Source organism: Stigmatopora nigra, unplaced genomic scaffold (genome assembly GCF_051989575.1).
Source record: "Stigmatopora nigra isolate UIUO_SnigA unplaced genomic scaffold, RoL_Snig_1.1 HiC_scaffold_25, whole genome shotgun sequence".
Classification (NCBI taxonomy): Eukaryota; Metazoa; Chordata; class Actinopteri; order Syngnathiformes; family Syngnathidae; genus Stigmatopora; species Stigmatopora nigra.
Window position 1 is genome coordinate 1,488,317 of NW_027551604.1, and position 21,573 is coordinate 1,509,889.

At 36.4% G+C, this 21,573-nt stretch overlaps 1 protein-coding gene across 1 annotated transcript in view; it reads right to left on the reverse strand.

The window, feature by feature from the left end:
• Window positions 1-21,573, reverse strand: part of plxnb2b (plexin b2b) — a 212,354-nt gene that overhangs the window by 81,100 nt on the left and 109,681 nt on the right. The window contains exon 4 of the mRNA XM_077711073.1: window positions 12,235-12,322. The gene's annotated coding sequence lies outside the window, so the exon portion shown is untranslated. The remainder of the gene's footprint in view (window positions 1-12,234; window positions 12,323-21,573) is intronic.

The following is a 21,573-nucleotide window of genomic DNA, read 5'->3' on the forward strand; positions in this document are numbered from 1 at the left end:
TATTTAGTTGAGATACGAGTGAGATTTTGAGCAAATATTTATGTTGAGATACGAGTACAATTTTGAGCAAATATTCATCTTGATATACGAGTCAAATTTTGAGCAAATATTTATCTTGAGATACAATATTTTTTTTTACAATAATCTTGAGATACGAGTAAAATTTTGAGTAAACACTTATTTTGAGATACGACTGAAATTTTGAGCAAATATTGATCTTGAGATAAGACTTACTTATGAGTGTGTCTGCATCGTAATCCAAGTTCATTTAAATTTATTTACATTATGTTACCAGCACATTACCATGCAAAAAGTCTAGATATGAACCCAGGACCATGTATAATATTATCTAGAAGCCATAACACCCTTCTGAATGAAACAGAAACTACAACAAAACCCACAACAACAAAAAACACCCCTGGCGTACATTTCCCATACCATATGATCCATGTGAAGTTTTAGCATTTGCGGGAGCGTATAATGGTCACCCGCGGGCGCCATAACAGCCTTCACCAGAGAAGAAGAACATTTGGGAAGAAGCAGGGGCTTCCTTCACCACAGGTTCCACCACCACCACCACCACTGAGTAGCTCTATTTTCATTGGCCGCCATCTGTATATGTTTTCTCAGAATTAGAAATGGACTTCTATGCCGTTTTTTTTTGCTCTGACCTTGATTACAGGGCACGTTTAAAAACCCCGCCCCCCAGCTATGGTTTCTAGTATCTTTAGCGGAGTTCCGAACCAAACGGGGCGTCGGCCAATGAAATGGCGAACCGCCCCATATGCTCCAAGTGAAAGTAATGTTAATGATAAGTGGCATCTGGCGGAATCGCTCCATTTCCTTGATTAGTTCTGTTCCTACCTCTGTTGGCGGCTTTATGGGCCGGCAATACGCATGGTGACAAGTGGCGGGCGTTTTTGAGTGGCCGGCGAGCCCGGGAAGGCGGCCTGATTGTTACCATGACGACAATTGACAAGAAATGAGAGGCTTGGCAACGGCTACCGTGGCGTGCAGGCACTCCGTGGCTGCGTGAGGCCACCACGTGGGAGATATTTCCAGGGTTTATAATCACTGTCAGCCGCCGACTCAAGTGGTTAGCGCACAAATGTGTATTTATGCGCGCGCCGGGCTCAAGTCCGCCTGGGAAAAAGTCGCCTGCCATAAGCTTTTTTGCTGAAAATCCCCAAATCCGACCGAATGGCTTTGTCGAAATGTGACTATCTCCAAGATGGCGGTTTGACAAAATATATACACATCAACAGCTGTGTTTATGTACCTGTCGATGTGGAAGGGGGTGCGTTACGTTCCCCCGCCGGCGCAAATCTGGATCCAATCGCTAGCACTCTACTTTTAAAAGGCGCCAATCATCTGGTTTATGCTTCGTTGCACTCTTGCGCGCCGTCAAGAATTCCCGAGACAAATGTATTGCTTTAAGATTAGATGCGTACGGCGTATCAACATGTACAAAGGCAAGCTAGGTGTTCAAACAAAGGAAAGCTAGGATACCAGACTGCAGTAATATCTTGACATACGAGTGCCTCAACATACGAGAAAATTCAGAAATGTAACATTTCGAGAATATTTGCCTTGAGATACGAGAATATTTGCTTTGAGATATGAGATTATTTGATTTGAGATACGAGAATATTTGTTTGGGATATGAGAATATTTGCCTTGAGATACGAGAATATTTGCCTTGAGATACGAGAATATTTGCCTTGAGATACGAGAATATTTGCCTTGAGATACGAGAATATTTGCCTTGAGATACGAGAATATTTGCCTTGAGATACGAGAATATTTGCCTTGAGATATGAGAATATTTGCCTTGAGATACGAGACTAATTTGAGATACGAGAATATTTGCCTTGAGATACGAGAATAATTTGAGATACGAGAATATTTGCCTTGAGATATGAGACTAATTTGAGATACGAGAATATTTGCCTTGAGATATGAGATTAATTTGAGATACGAGAATATTTGCCTTGAGATATGAGACTAATTTGAGATACGAGAATATTTGCCTTGAGATACGAGACTAATTTGAGATACGAGACTAATTTGAGATACGAGACTAAGATGAGATACGGGATTAATTTGAGATACGAGCATACGAGGTGGCAAGCTAGGATACCAAACAAAGGCAAGCGAAGACACCAAACTACAGTAATACCTTGATATAAGAGTGCCTTAACATACGAGAAATTTCAGAAACGTAAAATTACGAGAATATTTGCCTTGAGATACGAGACTAATTTGAGATACGAGCATACGAGGTGGGAAGCTAGGCGTCCAAACAAAGGCAAGCTAGAATACCCAACTGATCAAATAAATCAATAACTGTCATTCTTTAATCCATTTTTTCTGTGTTTTTAGTTCAAAAATCATTTTGTAAAAATCTAAAAATATATTTAAAAAAATCTAAAATAAACATTGTTTTAGATCTATTAAAACTGGATTATTCAGGTCTTTAAATCCAGCTCTTTTAATAATTTTTAAAAAAAAAATCTAAATATTATATCTAAAATAGTCACATGAAATCAAGTTGACGTTAAAGCGGCTCGCGAACCAACCCGGTTCTGACACCCTTGATTTAAAGAATATCAAGACTTCTAAAGAAAAAATAATTTAAAAAAAATAAGATAAAAAACAGTCTTGTGTTTTCATCAAGTCACACACTGAAGTTTCATTAACAGACGCTTAATAAAACACAGGCTTGTTTACAATCTCCATGGCGGCGACGCTATGTGGCGGTCGGATGGCGTCGATAAGGCGCCGTTAATCTCCGGCATAATAAATAACATTGATTACGGCGGCTCGATACCGGGGTAAAACTTGTCGAAAACCAAACACGCTAAAAAAAAATAGCAGAGAAGTGGCGTGGCCGGCCCAATTAATCAAATATAATCAGTTGGCGGCTAGCCAAAGATGGCGGGGATTTAAGGATTTACCGTAATGGTAAAAAGTACATTTGGAAGGTTAAAACGATGGCGTGCGTGGTGATGCAAAGTGGGATTTACACCAGGAGGATTTTTAGATCAGATCACCCAGTATTGAGTCAATTTTATTCTCATGTTCGTATACAGTGATATAAGACGTACAAGAGCACAACAGAGATCTTCTCGTGACTGGACGTTTGGTCGCCGGTCTTTTGGTGACAGAGAGTTTACTGTTGAAACCGGCTCTGAAAATTATATTCATGAGACAGAGTTTAATGTCTAAGTACTGTGAAATATCTAAGTACTGTTTAATATCAAAGTACTGTTTAATATCGAAGTACTGTTTAATATCGAAGTACTGTTTAATATTAAAGTACTGTTTAATATCGAAGTACTGTTTAATATAGAAGTACTGTTTAATATCGAAGTACTGTTTAATATCGAAGTATTGTTTAATATCTATGTACTGTTTAATATCGAAGTACTGTTTAATATTGAAGTACTGTTTAATATCGAAGTACTGTTTAATATCGAAGTATTGTTTAATATCAAAGTACTGTGTAATATCGAAGTACTGTTTAATATCTAAGTACTGTTTAATATCTCAGTACTATTTAATATCTCAGTACTGTTTAATATCTCAGTACTGTTTAATATCTAAGTACTGTTTTGTATCTTAGTACTGTTGAAACCAGCTCTCAAAATTATATTCATGAGAGAGAGTTTAATATTTAATTACTGTTTAATATCTAAGTACTCTTCCATATCTAAGTACTGTTTAATATCTAAGTATTGTTTAATATCTAAGTACTGTTTAATATCCAAGTACTGTTGAAACCAGCTCTCAAAAGTATATTAATGAGAGTTTAATATCCAAATATCTACTGTTTTCAACAGTACTTAGATATTAAACAGTACTTAGATATTAAACAGTAGTTAGGTATTAAACTGACAACCCCTCTATCTTTTTTTAAATGACATTTGCATATTTCTTAATACATTCCTTTTGACTTGACTTTGTACTTTATACTTTTTACTTGAATGATGAGTGATGAGTATGTTAATACTTTAGTCCTTTTTTTTCTCTTTATCTTTCATATGTACTGTTAACGGATGTACTTTTTTACATGTATCCTATCTTCTGCTGACCCCGCCAATCTTTCAAACTTTTAAAGTCAATATGGCCTGAGTTAACCTCACAATTACCCTCTCAGAAACTGCATAAAAAATCCTTTTTCTCACCAACACTACTCCAAAAACTTTACTAAAACTATCTCCCAAGACACTTTACAAATCTCCACACTAAAAAATGTCACTGTCAGATTCAGACATAAGCCAGAAGGGCACCAAATGTGACAAAATGGTGACAGCTCTAATTTGTACATCCACTGAAATGATTCATGACATCGATTTAATTCCATGAATCTTTCTGCCGCTTCCCGTTTTTTTTTTTTCAGAGTACATCCTTTTATCTGTTTAAATGTTCCAAAAAACTCTCTCTGAAAATTCTTCCGGGAAATCGATGTGAGCTTGCGTTATGTTACTTTTTTTTATTTATTTTTTATTTAGCAAACGAGCAAAGCAAATTGAATCAACACCCCCAAAAGTGCACTCCATTTTGCCGAGGCTGCTTCAAGAAGTGATTAATTGACCGCGGTCAATCCCACACATTCATCCAAAACCGTTTTTTTTACAAGTTTTGCGGGTGGAACTGAAGTGATTGGAGGAAATAGGCTGTTACAAAGACAAAGTAGGATCAATCATTATTTTCTTTCATGCTGACTTTTACTAAATTTGGAAGCCGGTTTGGGAAGGAAGAGTTTTTTTATAGAGAAATCTCGGTACTTTGCGTTTCGGTTGTTGACATACGAGTGTTCCAGACATACGACGAATTTGAGATAAGAGGAAAATTCTAAGTAAATCTTACACTGAGATACGGGATGAATTTGACATGGTTCATGTTAAGTCTATTGTCATTTTTGGTTATTTTTTAAGCAAGATATAGTTTATTTTTTTGTTGAATTTCATTCATCAACGTACATTTTTTTTGCATTTTATCTGTTTAATTTTATGAGTCTAATTTATGTGCATATAAGCCATAGGCTTGATACAGTTGTCATTTTTTGTTATTTTTTGTGCAAGATAGGTAATTTTTTTGTTGAATTTCATTTATAGATGTAATTTTTTTATCTGTTTATCTTTTCTCTATTTTGTAATAAATGAGCGAATCGGCGTATCGGTTATGTTGCTTTGTCTTTGTCACCTTGCGGTTGTCATTTTTTGTTATTTTCTTTAATGCAAAATACAGTTAATTTTCTTATTGGATTTAATTTTAGATGTATTTTTTTCCGTTTTATCTGTTTATCTTTTCTCTATTTTGTAATAAATTAGTGTATCGGCGTATCGGTTATGTCATTTCGTCTTTTTTGATTTGGTCATCATTTTTTGTTAGTTATTTCTTAAGCAAGATACAGTATTTTTTTATTGAATTTCATTTATAGACATAAAAATTCATTTTCTTTAGTGTTTGATCTTTTTATCTTTCCTCTATTTTGAAATAAATGACGGTATCGGACATCGTTTAATCTGTCATCATTTTTTTTGTTACAAATAGGACATATGAGCGAGAAAAATAAGGTTTTTTTAGTTACAAATAAGAAATATAAACAAAAAAAAATAAGAGTACTTATTTAATATGGAAGAAATAAATTTGACATACGAGCTCAGCCCCGAAACACATGACACTCATATCTCAAGGTACTACTACAGCTCTCCTTTTGAAGGTCAAGCGATTATTTGACGAGATACACGGCCCTAAACCCCCCCCCCCCCCCCTCACTTGGCCGTGAATACAAACACCGCCATTTTTATGACAAAGACATACGAGCTACACTCGGAAACACAATGCTACGGAAGCAGGAAGCATTAATCACCCAAAAAAAGCTTACAGTCAACGGCTGGACGTCATTTTATTTTCTTTTTTTTTTAATACATTTAATATCAAAGCTCTTTATCCTATATAGAGCGGCGCCATGATTTAGTTTGACGCCGTGGAGAGACCAATCCTCTTACTCGGGTCTTTATGGGGGTCAACGGTGGAAATGGACGGGGTTCCGACAGATGGGTCTTAAAGGGATAAGGCGGGGAATAAAGATAATACAAAAAAATATATAAAAAATTGGGATTTTTGGTGAATAAAGATGGAATTTAGTGCTTAGAGCGGAAATATGTTTTTTTCAATCACATTAAAAGGAGGCGGGGCCAGTGAATTTGATGGGAGGGGCTTTATAAAAGGGGGAGGGGCTTTGAAATGTACAAGAAAACAAAAGCTGCTTAAAATTGTCATGGTCAATCAATGAAAAAGTCGGCTTTGATTGCTCACTTGCACTAAAAAAATATATTTTTATGTCAAAATATGTGATTGTTGAACCCAACCTTGGTTGACAAGAGGTCATATGACAGATATTTTATTTTTTATTTTGTTATTTTGAAGACAGGGATTGAATATTGATTAGGTGGACAAAAAACGGACTGTGTTTTACAGCATTTTATTGTAATAAGTATGGAAATTCACTATAAAAATGTTGTTTTTGGGGGGTGACATTAACTAAGTTTTGGTAGAAAGGGGAGGGGCATTTTTTTAGACATTTGAACATGGGTTTTAAGGATTATTTCATAATTTTTAATGGTGGTTGAGATTTAATTTGGAATAAATTAATCTACAGTGATCCCTCGATTATCGCTGATTTTGTAGACTAAACATGTACGAAAAACCGCCAAGTAGAATCACCACTATTATTATTACCATAATATATGCTTTAAATGTTTTTATGGCCTGTATAGTTATCAAAAAGTATATATTTATTAAATATCACAAATATAGTACTCAAGTACTATATGGACAAAGATAACCTACCATGGTTTTTCCTCATGAAAAATACTACTTGTGTTAGCTAGCTAACTTTGCTAAAAAATTTAGTTCACTCTGATTGGTCGGCAGCTAATCAGAGTTCTGGAAACATGCAGTGATCAATGATTTATTCACTAAAAATACAATGAAAATGGATTTTCTTCCAATAAAATGTCATAACTTTACTCCTAGTACTTTAAGTACCGTATTTTCAGGACTATAAGGCGCACATGAAAGTCTAAAATTTTCTCCAAAATAGACAGTGCGCCTTATAATCCAGTGCGCCTTATATATGGAAAAAAAACAAAACCAAAAACGATAAACCACCACTGTCGGATATTAAAAAAACACAAACGCCTAAACTGAATACTCAATACTGTAAAATATGCAGATGCCATCTTAGTTTACAACATCTTCCATCATATAGCTCCTCCCCCACTGCAAGATTTTATACCAAAAAATCCAAAAATCCAAAATGGCTGGCTCTAAAGGTGACTGTGTAGTGAGTGCTTCATACCTGGAAGTCAATAGCAATGACCGTATTTTCACCACCATAAGGCGCAATTAAAAGTCTTCAATTTTCTCCAAAATAGACAGTACGCCTTATAATACAGTGCGCCTTATATATGGAAAATATGTCATTCATTGGGGGTGCGCCTTATAATGCGGTGCGCCTTATAGTCGTGAAAATACGGTAATTAAATGTGACACACACACACACACCATGAAATTGGGGAAAACTGTTACTTTCAAGAGTTTATGTGAGATCTACTATCTAAAAAATGACTGACATTTAATTAGCCAGAGTTTCTTTTAAAAAAACGAAGTCCATTAGCTAGCAAATCGAGCTAGCTAGGCGTACAGCCTAGAAACATATTTTCCCTTCAGATAATCCTTCAGGGAGCATCATTACCATCCACAGGAGGGCACAGATCATGCAGAGAAAGACTGAAGACTGAGAAAAGGCATTTTATTTACTGTATTTCTTTATCTCGCTCTGTTTTTTTTTCCAAGAGGCGCCATGTGGAGCTGGGCTACGGGTTTGCGTGGCTAGCTTTAAGGGTTTTATTGTTAAGGTATCAAAAAGCCGGTGATTACACAGGGCAATATCCCCATCGTTGTAACATGAGAGAATTTAAGTTGCTATATTGTCGGGAGAAGTGTTTATTTTCATGTTACGGAATCTTTAAAGTTGGCCATGCTGCCTTATAATTTGTTCTTTTTCATTTTTTTTTTAAGTGCGAGTAGTTGAGAAGTCATTCAGTGACAGCCTAGCTCGTTGACTATGCGATCACCCGTTAAATTTCATTGTCCATTCTTATTTGTTTTTAGTGTTTTACAGAATGTCTATCTTTTTTTGTCAACTAGGTCTACAATGTCTTTTGTGTCTGTATTGCTACTGCAACCAAGAAATTTCCAGAATACAGGATGAAATTAAGTTCTAACCTTACCCTAACCCCAACCCTAACCCTTTTGTATTTAAACACAACCTAACCTTTTTGTATTTGAACAACTCAAAACCATTTTGTATTTAAACACACCCAAACCCCTAACCCTAGCCCTAACCCGAACCCTAACCCTAACAATAACCCTAACCATTTTGTATTTAAACACACCCTAACCCTTTTGTATTTAAACACACCCAAACCCCTAACCCTAAACCCAACCCTAACCCTAACCATTTTGTATTTAAACACACCCTAACCCTAATCCCAACCCTAACCATTTTGTATGTAAACACACCAAAACCATTTTGTATTTAAACACACCCAAACCCCTAACCCTAAACCTAACCCTAACCATTTTGTATTTAAACACACCCTAACCCTAACCCTAACCAAAACACAAACCCTAACCCCAACCCTAACTATTTTGTATTTAAACACACCCAAACCCCTAACCCTAAACCTAACCTGAACCCGAACCCGAACCCTAACCCTAACCATTTTGTATTTAAACACACCAAACCCCTAACCCTAAACCTAACCTGAACCCGAACCTGAACCCTAACCCTAACCATTTTGTATTTAAACACACCCAAACCCCTAACCTTAACCCTAACCCCAACCCTAACCCTTTAGTATTTAAACACACCAAAACCATTTTGTATTTAAACACACCCTAACCCTAACCCCAACCCTAACCATTTTGTATTTAAACACACCCTAACCCCTAACCCCAACCCTAACCCCAACCCCAACCCTAACCCCAACCCCAACCCTAACCCTAACCCTAACCCTAACCCTAACCCCAACCCCAACCCTAACAAGAAAATTCTGTTAATAAACATTTTGATAATTTACTCATTCTTTGCACTAATTATTAGTATTAGTGACTAATACAAATGAAAAAAAAAGTGGGTTTATTGTTAGTTCTATGTCATTTTGCAATGAGTTTACTGGTCCGGCCCACTTGATCTCAAACTAAGCTGTATTCGGCTCGCAGACTAAAGGGAGTTTGACACCCCTGCTCTATGACCCCCATCAAAACTTCCCCCGCCCACTTCGGCAATCGGCCACGCCCCCACGCGACCACCTTTTAAAAACGAGTCGTGACCAGTTACTCTCTGAAGCGAAGCTTTGATAAAATGTGGGTTTTTTTTCCACATGGATGCTCCGATCTGCTGCAAAAATTGCTACCAATGCCCTCCCTGGATCTTTGCGGGAATGAAAGATGCAGGCGGTAGCGCTCTTTGCTAGCCTCCGTCACCCTCTGGGCACAAAACAACAGCCTGACAAGGCGACAAGCGATCCCTTCTCCGCAGGGCTGTCCGGAGAAAAGTGTCGATGCTAACAAAATGGATGACAGCCACTCACTTATGTTAACAGGCCACACGCAAAGGACTAGCGGCATCCATCTTTTAGCTTTTACTTTTAGTTTTGGGGGAAAAATGTGTAAAAATGTTCGAAATTATAGGTTTAATGTATTTTCTCACATATAAGCCGTATATGTTGATTGAAAATATGATGACTGAATCGAGGGTACTGCTTATATGCGCATAAATTAGACTTAACTGTTACATTTTTAGGGTAAATGAGTAATTTGAATGTAATTTCTCGCATATAAGCCGTATTTGTAACGAAAAAGATTATGACTGAATCAATGGTAGGGCTTATATGCGCATAAATTAGACTTGACATGCAAGAGTATGGTCATTTCTGTCAAAATAGAGAAAAGATAAACAGATAAAATGCTAAATAAAATTTATTTTGTGGTCAATAAATGAAATTATAGAAAATTTTAAATTTATCATGTATAAAACGTGAAAAAAATCACTAACAAAATTGATTTGGACGTCAATGAATGAAATTCAAGAAAAATAAATTTAAAAAATTAACTGTATCATTCATAAAACGTGAAAAAATTCACTAACAAAATTTATTTTGATGTCAATGAATGAATTTCAAGAAAAATAAATGTAAAAAAATTGCCGGATCATGCAAAAAAAGTGAAAAAATTCACTAACAAAATAAATTTTGACGTCAATGGATGAAATTCAAGAAAAAATTGTTTCAAAAAATTAACCACATCATGTATAAATCGTGAACAAATTCGCTAACAAAATTTATTTTGACGTCAGTGAATGAAATTCAAGAAAAATAAATGTGAAAAATCAACTGTATCATGCATAAAATACTTGCTTATACTCGAGAAATTGTAAAATTCAATGATTTTGAGGAAATTTTAAAAATTTTACCTTCAAAGTAAAACATTTGTACTCCCTATTAAAACCGTGAATATGGAGGTGAAAATTGTCAATCAGGGGGCGGCTTATACTCGAGAAATTTTCAAATTCAACGACTTTGAGGCAATTTTAAGGGTACAGCTGTTTTTTCAACATGGATGCTCAGAAATACAATGTGCGATAAGTTTTCTTACGATTTTCCCTTCAAAGTAAAACATTTGTACTCCCTATTAAAACCATGAATATTTAGGCGTGAATTGTGAATTGGGGGGGAGGGGTGCTTATACTCGAGAAATTGTCAAATTCACCAATTTTAAAGCAATTTTGAGGGTACGGCTTATACGCGAAGTCGGCTAATATGCGAGCTAATATGATATATATGTTTTTTTACATAAAAGTATCTCTTTGCAGCCAGAGATGGTGTTGAAGGAGATGTGGAATGGAATGCTAGTTTTGGGCAAAATGGGGAAAGTAAGGGGGGGGGGGGGGTAAAAAGAAGCCCATCAATATCCTGTCACGGCTGCCTGGGCTAACGCTACGTCGCTAGCAATGCTGAGATAACACAAGACAGATAAGTTGACTCCCTGGCTTTCTAATAAAAGGACCACAACAGAGAAGAAAAAGTTGACTTGACCTCAACTTGGTGGAAAAAGCTATTAAATAATCCTTGTCTGGGAGCACAACACCGGCGCCAACAGTCAAAAAACAACACCGGGCGAGCACGTTACCTCTTCTAAGTTCAAAACAAAGTTTCCTACAGTGAACCAAGACTGTGGAATCAATGCTGACTCACTATTTTTTTTCAGAAGAACATCAATAGCTATTTTACAGTCCATCAATCGTCTTTTCTCGTTGTAGTGACACTTTTCACTAACAGCTACAACAGAAAATGTCTATTCTATCCATTTGTAAACATGAATTACCTAAAATTATCCAATTTAAAAGCATTTTTTGCTGTATTAAATCAACATAATTATGTTCTACTCAAAAGCAGTGTCTATGGGGAACCATTAGCTAACAAATTTGATGTATTCCAGGCACAACTACGTCACCCCCGCCCAAAAAAATAAAGGTATCTAAAGAATAATTTGGTAAACGATTACAATCCAAAGGATAAATATTAATTTTTAATTCAGCGAATGATTTAAACGCCACATGGATCAAAAACTTCAAACATGGCAACTAGCAAGCAGCTAGCATGCAATGCTAGCATAGCGAAAACATCCATTTAGAGCTATATATTGCTTCATAATTGATCTGGCTCAAAATAAAACCCTTATTTTTATTAATATATTAGAATTTCAAGTCTTTCCGATATTAATTTTTAGATTTTTTTCATATTTATTAATATTTTAAACTGCTAGCTCTTACATAATAGCATCGGCTATTGTATAATAACATTAAGATAGCTATAAATTACATGTTTTCTATTGAGTGCACAATAATTTTTAATATTTAGGTTTAGCGTTACAATTTACTACATACAATATGTAATTTTATTAAGGAACTATTAAAAATATTTCAATTAAATATCATGTGACCAATCATTCTTTGCTAAACAAATTACAGTTATCACTTGATGCTAACTGAAATAAAGAATTATGCTGATGTTTTGCGCATTAGTTTTTCTTATTAAACAACTTCACTTGGAGACAGTTTGAAAAAATAAAAAATATGAAAAGATAATAACTTACCAGACACTTGATAGCAGACTAATATCCTAGCGAGGAGTCATTTAACAATGCAGCAGTAGCGACAAATGAGCGAATCGGTACGTCGTCCCTGCAAACAGACAGCGACAAATGTCTTTAAATTAAAGCTGAATGGGATATAGAGGATTAGCAGGTAGCAATGCGGGTTTGTCGACCTGGTGTGTGGGAAAAGTTCACCCACAGTGGCCTTGTCATCCAATGAAATTGATCATCAGGCCAATACAAATACCATAAAAGACACACCCGGACTTCCACTATTCAACCTGCTGCCCTTTGGCAGCTGCGACAGGACCATAACAGCAAAACAAACACACTCAAGGACAGATTCTTTCTCAGAGCTGTCACCATACTTACCTTGGGTTTGGTACCTAGGAGGGTCTAATCTAGACTCATTTCTTGTTTTGCACTAAAAACGTAGGTATGTGGTCTACTTATGTAAGTGGCCAAATTATCTATGTTGACTACTTATGTATGTGGCGTACTTATCTATGTTGACTATGTAGGTATGTTGACTACTTATCCACGGTGCCTACTTATATATGTTGCCTACTTATCCATGTTCCATATGTATGTTGACTACTTATGTATGTTGACTACTTATTTATGTTGACTACTCATGTATGTTGAGACTACTTATGTATGTTGAGACTACTTATGTATGTTGAGACTACTTATGTATGTTGAGACTACTTTTGTATGGTGAGACAACTTATGTATGTTGGCTACTTATGTATGTTGACTACTTATGTATGTTGACTACTTATGTATGTTGACTACTTATGTATGTTGACTACTTATGTATGTTGACTACTTATGTATGTTGACTACTTATGTATGTTGACTACTTATGTATGTTGACTACTTATGTATGTTGACTACTTATGTATGCTGACTACTTATGTATGCTGACTACTTATGTATGCTGACTACTTAAGTCAGCTGACTACTTAAGTCGGCTGACTACTTATGTATGTTGACTATTTATGTATGTTGAGACTAATGTATGTTACCTACATATTTATGTATGTTGCCTACTTATGTATATTGCCTACTTATGTATGTTGCCCACTTATGTATGTTGCCTACTTATGTATGTTGCCTACTTATGCATGTTGCCTACTTATGTATGTTGCCTACTTATGTATGTTGCCTACTTATGTATGTTGCCTACTTAGATAAGTTGTCAACATACATGAGCAGGCAACATACATATGTTGACCACTTATCTACGTTGACCACTTATCTACGTTGACCACTTATCTATGTCGACCACTACTTATTATGTTGACTACCTATTACTTATTTATTCATCATTATTATTTATTAAAAATGTAGCTTCACTTATGCTGTTGACTACAAGTTATGTGACAACTTAGTTATGTATTACTTATCTGCTGATTATTATATTACTTGTGAACTTTGTGGTGAATCTTTAAATCCCATAATACTTGTATAATGACAGTAAAAACATGTACTTCCATTCATATTAATTATTACAGCCTCTTTCTGTCAAATCAAGGCCAGACACAAACAAAAAAACGAGCCAAAAAGCACCGGTAACAGACCAAACAAACATTTCAGGACAAACAGCCCATGTTAATCCACCTGTTTATTTTATGTAAACACAGATCTTCAGGGGTTTAGACATTTTCAGAATCTAAACACTTTAACCTCATTCAGATGGACAGCAGATCCGTCATTGATACGTCGCCATCCGTCATAAACAATCACGTTTGAGCGCCGCTGACGGCCATAGACGTCTGATTCGTTTTGACTGCTGGACACGGATAGTAACGGCTGCCGGTCAAAATGAATCAGACATCTTTCCCCGTCAATGGCGGTCAACGGTGACTTCTTTTGGGTTGAGAGTCTCAGAACCTCTCGTCAAAAGCCTTTCATGTTAAAGCGAAGGTTTTCGGGGGGTGACAGTTCCCTGGAGCACATGAATTTCAATCACACTTTCCCCCAAGGGGTAAACATAGCCCAGACATGTTTTTTTTCCCCTTGCACTGGTCATTGGAATTTGACCTGAACCCTTATGGCAAATATCTTATAGTATACGCAAATATCTTGTAGTATACGCAAAAGTAGTCTTGGTAAGAGAACGTGCTTTTTGGCTGATTGGATTAACAATGCATGATCATTCGTAGGAAGAACAAAAGTACAGTAATACCTCGATATACGAGTGCCCTGACATAAGACCAATTTGGGATAAGAGTAAAATTTTAGGCAAATATTTATCTTGAGATAAGAGGAAAATGTTGAGTAAATATTTATCTTGACATACGAGGAAAGTTTCTAGCAAATATTATCTTGAGATACGATTAAAAAAATTCGCAAATATTTATGTTGAGATACGAGGAAAATTTTGAGCAAATATTTATCTTGAGATAGGAGTAAAATTTTGGGCAAATGTTTATCTTGAGATAGGGGGAAATTTTGAGAAAATATTTATTTTGAGATACGAGTGAAATTTTGAGCAAATATTTATCTTGAGATACAAGTAAAATTTTTAGTAAATATTTATCTTGTGATACAGTAAAATTTTGAGTAAATATTTATCTTGAGATAAGAGGAAAACTGAGTAAATATTTATCTTGAGATACGAGTGAAATTTTGAGCAAATATTTATCTTGAGATAAGGGTACAATTTTGAGCAAATATTTATCTTGAGATATGAGTAAAGTTTGAGCAACTATTTATCTTGAGATACGAGGAAAATTTTGAGCAAATATTTTTCTTGAGATACGACGAAAATTTTGAGTAAAATTTTGAGCAAATAATTATCTTGAGATACGAGTCAAATTTTGAGCAAATATTTATCTTGAGCTACGAGTGAAATTTTGAGCAAATATTTATCTTGAGATACGAGTACAATTTCGAGTAAATATTTATTTCTTAATTAGTTTTTAGTTCACTTCTATGGGAATCATTGATTTGAGTTACGAGTAAATCGACATACGATCTCAACCAAGGCCCGAATTAAGCTCCTATCTCAAGGTACCACTGTATTCATGTTAATGAACATATATATGTAAGCGCTTTAGCTGTGATATCAATTGACATGCACATTTTTTATATATTGGCCGTACACGTCAGCCATTTTTCAATTCTGCATTCCAACCAATTACACGTGCGAGAAAAGCGCCACGCCACACAAAAGATAGTCAGCGCGCCAATTTCCTTCACCCCCGTCTTATTTTCCGTCTTCCTCCGCCTCCGTCCAAATGACACATTCAAGCCAAAAAGTGCCTATTCCGAAGAATCTAAAGTAAGTTTTTGAACCGTCACTTCCACTAAAAAGCAATACGCAGCTTTGATCAAAAAGTGCGAGTGGATTACAGAAGATTTTCCAGAACTTTCCGTCAAATCCCAGTCAAAGTCCGTCGTGGAAAACCACCGAAAAACCCACAAAGTAAAGACTAAAAAGATAACGAATCGATTAGGGGTACATGTTTTGGGTTTTTTGGAGGATTTTGAACATTTTCTATGTTGGAGTTTCTACCAAAAACTAAACCATAGAAGAAGAAGTTGAAAAATAGGATTACATTTTTTTTACTGGGTATTTTTTCACTATTACAGGACTGCTTAACTTTATAATTAAATTTTATTTAAATCAATAAATGTCATTTTTTAATCAATTTTTCTGTGTTTTTAGTTCAAAAATAATTTTGGAAAATTTAGAAATATATTTAAAAAAATCTCAAATTAAACATTGTTTTAGATCTATAAAAAACGGAATATTCCGGTCTTTTAATCCAGTTATTTTAATCCATTCATAAGATTAAAAAAATCTAAATATCATAGTATACCATCATATTAGACTGAAATATAATTAAAAATAAAAAACAAAAATTAAAGTTCTAAAAGATATTTTTTGTAAGGCAAAGTGTCATTGTGCACTTTTTGATCATAAAAATCTTAAACATTTGAAATTATAAAAACCAGGATGTCGAAATAATAAACTGTACATGTATTTTATGGTATATTAAAGCGAAATACAACAGAACTGAACCTAAAAAAGTAAGTTACATGAAAGTAAAATTGACAACTACTATGTGTACTCCCTTTAAAATTGTTGCAATGATATTTAAGACATTAATTTTCCATTCAAAATTCAGATGACAGACGGGAATGGTCGCCTGACGATGACCTATCAAACCATAACTTGCAAAAAAAAATGAATAATAGCTTTCAGCGAAATGTCATCAATTTACACTCCAAAACTTTTAATTCCAATGTCATTTCCAGGTGGGAACAAAATGTTTTAAAAATTAGAACAACGTGAGCCTCCAACCGCTAATTTTAGCTATTTTTATTGCTTCATAAAATAATAACTTGTTGCCGTGCCGACCTGGCAGATTTGGGATCAAGGGGTTGTACGCTCCCTACAAAAAAGACTACCGTATTTTCACGACTATAAGGCGCACCGCATTATAAGGCGCACCCTCAATGAATGACATTTTTTCCATATATAAGGCGCACTGTATTATAAGGCGCACTGTCTATTTTGGAGAATATTTCAGACTTTTAAGTGCGCCTTATAGTGGTGAAAATACGGTAATTGCTATTGACTTCCAGGTATGAAGTACTCACTACTTCACAGTCACCTCTAGAGCCAGCCATTGTTTTGGATTTTTTTTGTATAAAATCTTGGGAGTGGGGGAGGAGCTATATGATGAAATATTTTGTAAACTAAGATGGCATCTGCATATTTAACAGTATTGAGTATTCAGTTCAGGTGTTTGTGTTTTTTTAATATTACACAGTGGTGGTTTTTCATTTTTGTTTTTTTTTATTTTTTTCGATATTTAAGGCGCACTGGATTATAAGGCGCACTGTCGATTTTGGAGAAAATTTAAGACTTTTAAGTGCGCCTTATATTCGTGAAAATACGGTAAATACATTTTAAAAAATGAATGCATGGTTAACTATAATTGTGGTTGTCATGTCTTCAGGTTGTTTTGAAGGTGCAGGTTGAAATGTAAACAGTGATATCGACAGTAGGCCATTTTAAAATAAATGTAAATAGGCTAAATTGGCCACTTCATGGAGTGTAAACACGAGCTTTATTGAGCGGACGACGGTCAATACGAGCCGTCTTTGCACCAGCGCTGACGGATGTAGCGAAAACAAGTAGGTCGTCAAAGTTTATGCTAGGTGAGAATCCGGGGAAAGCATTTCTATATGGCTCGGGAGCTGTATTTGGCTCTTTTAGAGGGCAGATTGTGAGCTAAAATGGGCTTCTAAGCATATTTTCTTTTTATTATGAATACTTTTAATGATAGTCGTTGATTAGCATTAGCGTAAGAATGTTGTAGAAAATAATTAAGATTTTTTTGTGCGTTAAATATGGTGAAATGACTAAAAAAAGGATATTTTTTTAATGTATTTTGAGTTCTAAATTGGGTGGATATTTGGTTGGTACATGGGACTCGCAACTCTTGGGTTCTGGGTTCGAATCCAGGTTGTGGGGGGTGTTTGTAAGTTCTTCCCGGGGATGTGTGGGTTTTCTTAGGGTACTGCGGGTTCCTACTACAAAAATAAGCTAGGCTAGGCTAGCTGGTTAAAGACTGTAAATTGACTAAACCTAGCTTTGATTGGTTGCCCTTTATCTCCTCCTGCCTTGTGATTGGCTGCCCACTGATTCAGGTTATCTTTCCCTTAGTCAGCTGGGATGTGCTCCAGCACCCCTGCAACCCTTGTGAGGATTAAAATGCTTCAGAAAATGAATGAATTGATGTTGAAATTCTGAGTATGGCTCTCAAGGAATAACATTTATATATATAAAATGTTATTGCCTTTACCCGGAATACAAAATAAAGTTCCCACTCCCTGCTCTAGGGGGCGCTAACCAGTAAAAATGGTCATGTTTCCGCACAAGTATCGCCCTATAGTGTCTTTTGAACTTTTAACGTCCTTATATGGACAAGAAAAAACAACAACAAGACACCGTATAATTTCTGCGAGGGCGCCGGAGCCGTTCAAACGCTGTTGTTGTATCGGCAATCACTCCGGTTGTAGTATATACAGTAAAATGATTTGTCAACAGGCCACCGGTTGATGGATAAGTAGAACAACAAGAGGATTGGGAGGACTTTGGCGTTCACCTGAAGGTGAGTAGAAAATGTAGATGTGGTTGGCGCTTGGCGTTTTCTATTTGGACGCAAAAAAAAAAAATGGTTCGCCGCGGGTGGATGGCGTGATGGATTCCCCTCTCACAGCCGCTTCCGAGTGGATGCGAGACAAGAGGAGTCGTTGCCGTGAGTTGAATGGGGAAACTGTCAAATGGAGATGCAACACCTCTTCATCAATCCCGGTGGTCCTGCCGCTTTTCCGCAAAAAAAAAAAAAACGGGTAACGCCGCGTCAATGTTGTTGGATTCTCTGCTTGATTCCTTCTGGCTAAAATACAAGCGATTTTGACAGATGCTTGGGTAAAAAAAAAAAAAACATAACGGGTGGGTCAGAAAATGACAAAAACATCTGCTAAAGGTTTCATTTTTTTATGGATATGTTGAAACCTGAAGGACCTTCCAGTCATTCGTTTTGGAGGGTTAAGTAAAGGCTTTGTGGCAGGGTTAATAGCCTTAGCAGGTTTTTTTCCCATATATAAGGCGCACTGTATTATAAGGCGCACTGTATTATAAGGCGCACTGTATTATAAGGCGCACTGTATTATAAGGTGCACTGTATTATAAGGCACACTGTCTATTTCCGAGAAAATTCAAGACTTTTAAGTGCGCCTTATAGTCCTGAAAATACCATAAGCATTTTTGAAGGAGCATCCCTACTACACGGAAATTCCCGGTCCCCATTAACCGCGATAACCGAGGGATCACTGTAATATGAAGGATAGGTTTTACAGCAGTTTTGGTTTGATTTTATTTCTCCATAGCATGTTACATTGGATGCTACCTTCCGTCTTTTCTGCCTGTTTCGGTCCCTAAATTTAATTGCGTCAGGTCAATTGATCTCAACGAAAAGGCGAATGCTGGAGAGGGGGCGAATTGTGGGGGAGGCAGCCAAACCCCCGAGAGAGAGAAGACGCCGACTAAAAGTTGAAAGCCTCCCTCCAGTGACGAAAGGGCCGAGGGAAAGAAAGATGAAAGAAAGCCCATGCTAATTTCCCTTCGCTGTAGCCACCACTCGCATTGCAATCTTTCCTTCTCCATTCGTATACCTCCCGTGGTGTTACGTTCTCTATTCTTTGGTACGTAGGCACAATTAACCCACAGAAACTCTGGGTGATCCGATGAGAATGTTTACTTTGAGTGGGAAAAAAAGCAATTCCCCCCTGTTGACGGTACATTGGTTTGATGGCATCAATCATTGGAATACGTTGCAAATTTTAGCCTTGAAAGTTCGTTTAAATACAAAAAATAGTCAACTCATGACTATTTTTACACTATATTGAATTCAGTTCTGAATATTATTATAGAAAAATTGATCCAGAGACTTAACTAGACCATTATCCGACATCAAACGGCCCCCAAAAAATATCCCTTCAATCGTTTTTGGAACGCTACATTTTGAAAAAGGAAAAAGGAGCCTGACTGAAGTTTTTTGTAGATTTGCTCAAGTTCATAATGGCCGTGGGGGTGCTAGAGCAATAGGAAACGGCACAAATCATTTGGTTAAGTACAAGGAGATGACAATCAAGGTTAATTTTAGTGTTCAACCAGTCTAAAACGTATCTTTTTGAGAGAAAACTCATGAATGCATGTGAAGAAAATGAAAACTACAAACATGGAGGACCGAAAACCTACTAGGGATTGACTCCTTGACCCAAATCAAGACTTTTTTTTGGCAAGTAAATTCCCAAAGCTGACGAGACGTCCGTTTTTGTGGACAGTACTTAAAAACGCAAAAAAACACAGCTTGTTCTAAAGCCTACAAGACATGTGAATCATTTCGAGACGTTTTTTTTTCAAAGGCTTTAACTCGCACCGTGACAGAAATCCGCTGTAAGACATTTTATTTGTCATGTTTCACTGCAACACGCAGACTTTTTCAAAAATATTTTACATATTTAATATTGTATATATTTGAAGGGCACCCAAAAAAATATGTGCTTTTTGGTGGGATGGCTGCAATGGAAAATACCGTATTTTCACCACTATAAGGTGCACCGCATTATAAGGCGCACCCTCAATGAATGACATTTTTTCCATATATAAGGCGCACTGTATTATAAGGCGCACTGTCTATTTTGGAGAAAATTTAAGACCTTTAAGTGCGCCTTATAGTGGTGAAATTATGGTAATTGCTATTGATTTCCAGGTATGAAGTACTCACTACTTTACAGTCACCTCTAGAGCCAGCCATTGTTTTGGATTTTTTGGGGCGAAGCAGATTATTTTTAAAAAAGTGACGGATGGGCCGGGTCAGCACAAGATAAGATACATATAAAAAAGTGCATCCGTTAACAGTAGATAAGAAGCATAAACTGAAAAAACGGACTAAACTATTAACATACTCATCACTAAAGTATAAAGTACAAAGTATAAAGTAAAAAAATAATGTATTAAGAAATATTAAAATGTCATTTAAAAAAAGATGGAGGGGCTGTAAAACACCAAAAACAAATAAGAGTGGACAGAGCTACTGCAACTGGTTTCCGCGTGACGGCGCCATCTTGGGGCAAAAAATATTTGAACAACATCGGTGGGCCGGATTAAAAAGCCTAGCGGGCCGGATGCGGCCCGCGGGCCGTAGTTTGCCCATAGTCTGGGTTAGAACCTCAAACTGTGTTGAGTTTGCATGTTGTCACCACGTGGGTTTTCTCCGGGTACTCCAGTTTCCTCCCACATTCCAAAAACATGCATGCTAGGCTAATTTTAGCACAAGTCTAAATGGATCCAATGGTTGGACATTGTGTTTTTTTAGTTTAGCAGTATTATTGTGCCACATTGCAGTTCACTGTGATTTATTTCATTTGAAAACATTATTTCCAGACAACAATTTCTCTGACAGTATCAACGGAGTGAAACTAGGAAGGGGTTATGACAGTACTTAACTTCTATCTCCATCTTGAGAAATGTCACACAAATGGAGGATGCAGAGTCCTACTCAAACGCGAGCCCGCAAATCACTTAATGGGCAATAGGGGGGGCTAGGGTTGGGGGTAGGGGGGTCTTGGATGGATAGATGGATGGACAATTGCGAATGGAGTTGAGTCGTTAGCTTTTTGTGGCTAAATTGCTCCTGCGTGATCTTTGCTAGCCACCTTAAAAAACATTTGTGGCGAGTATTTCTGAGACGGGAAGTAAAGCGGAAAAAAACGCTGAAAAAAACGCTGCCTGGCGGCTTTTTCAACCAT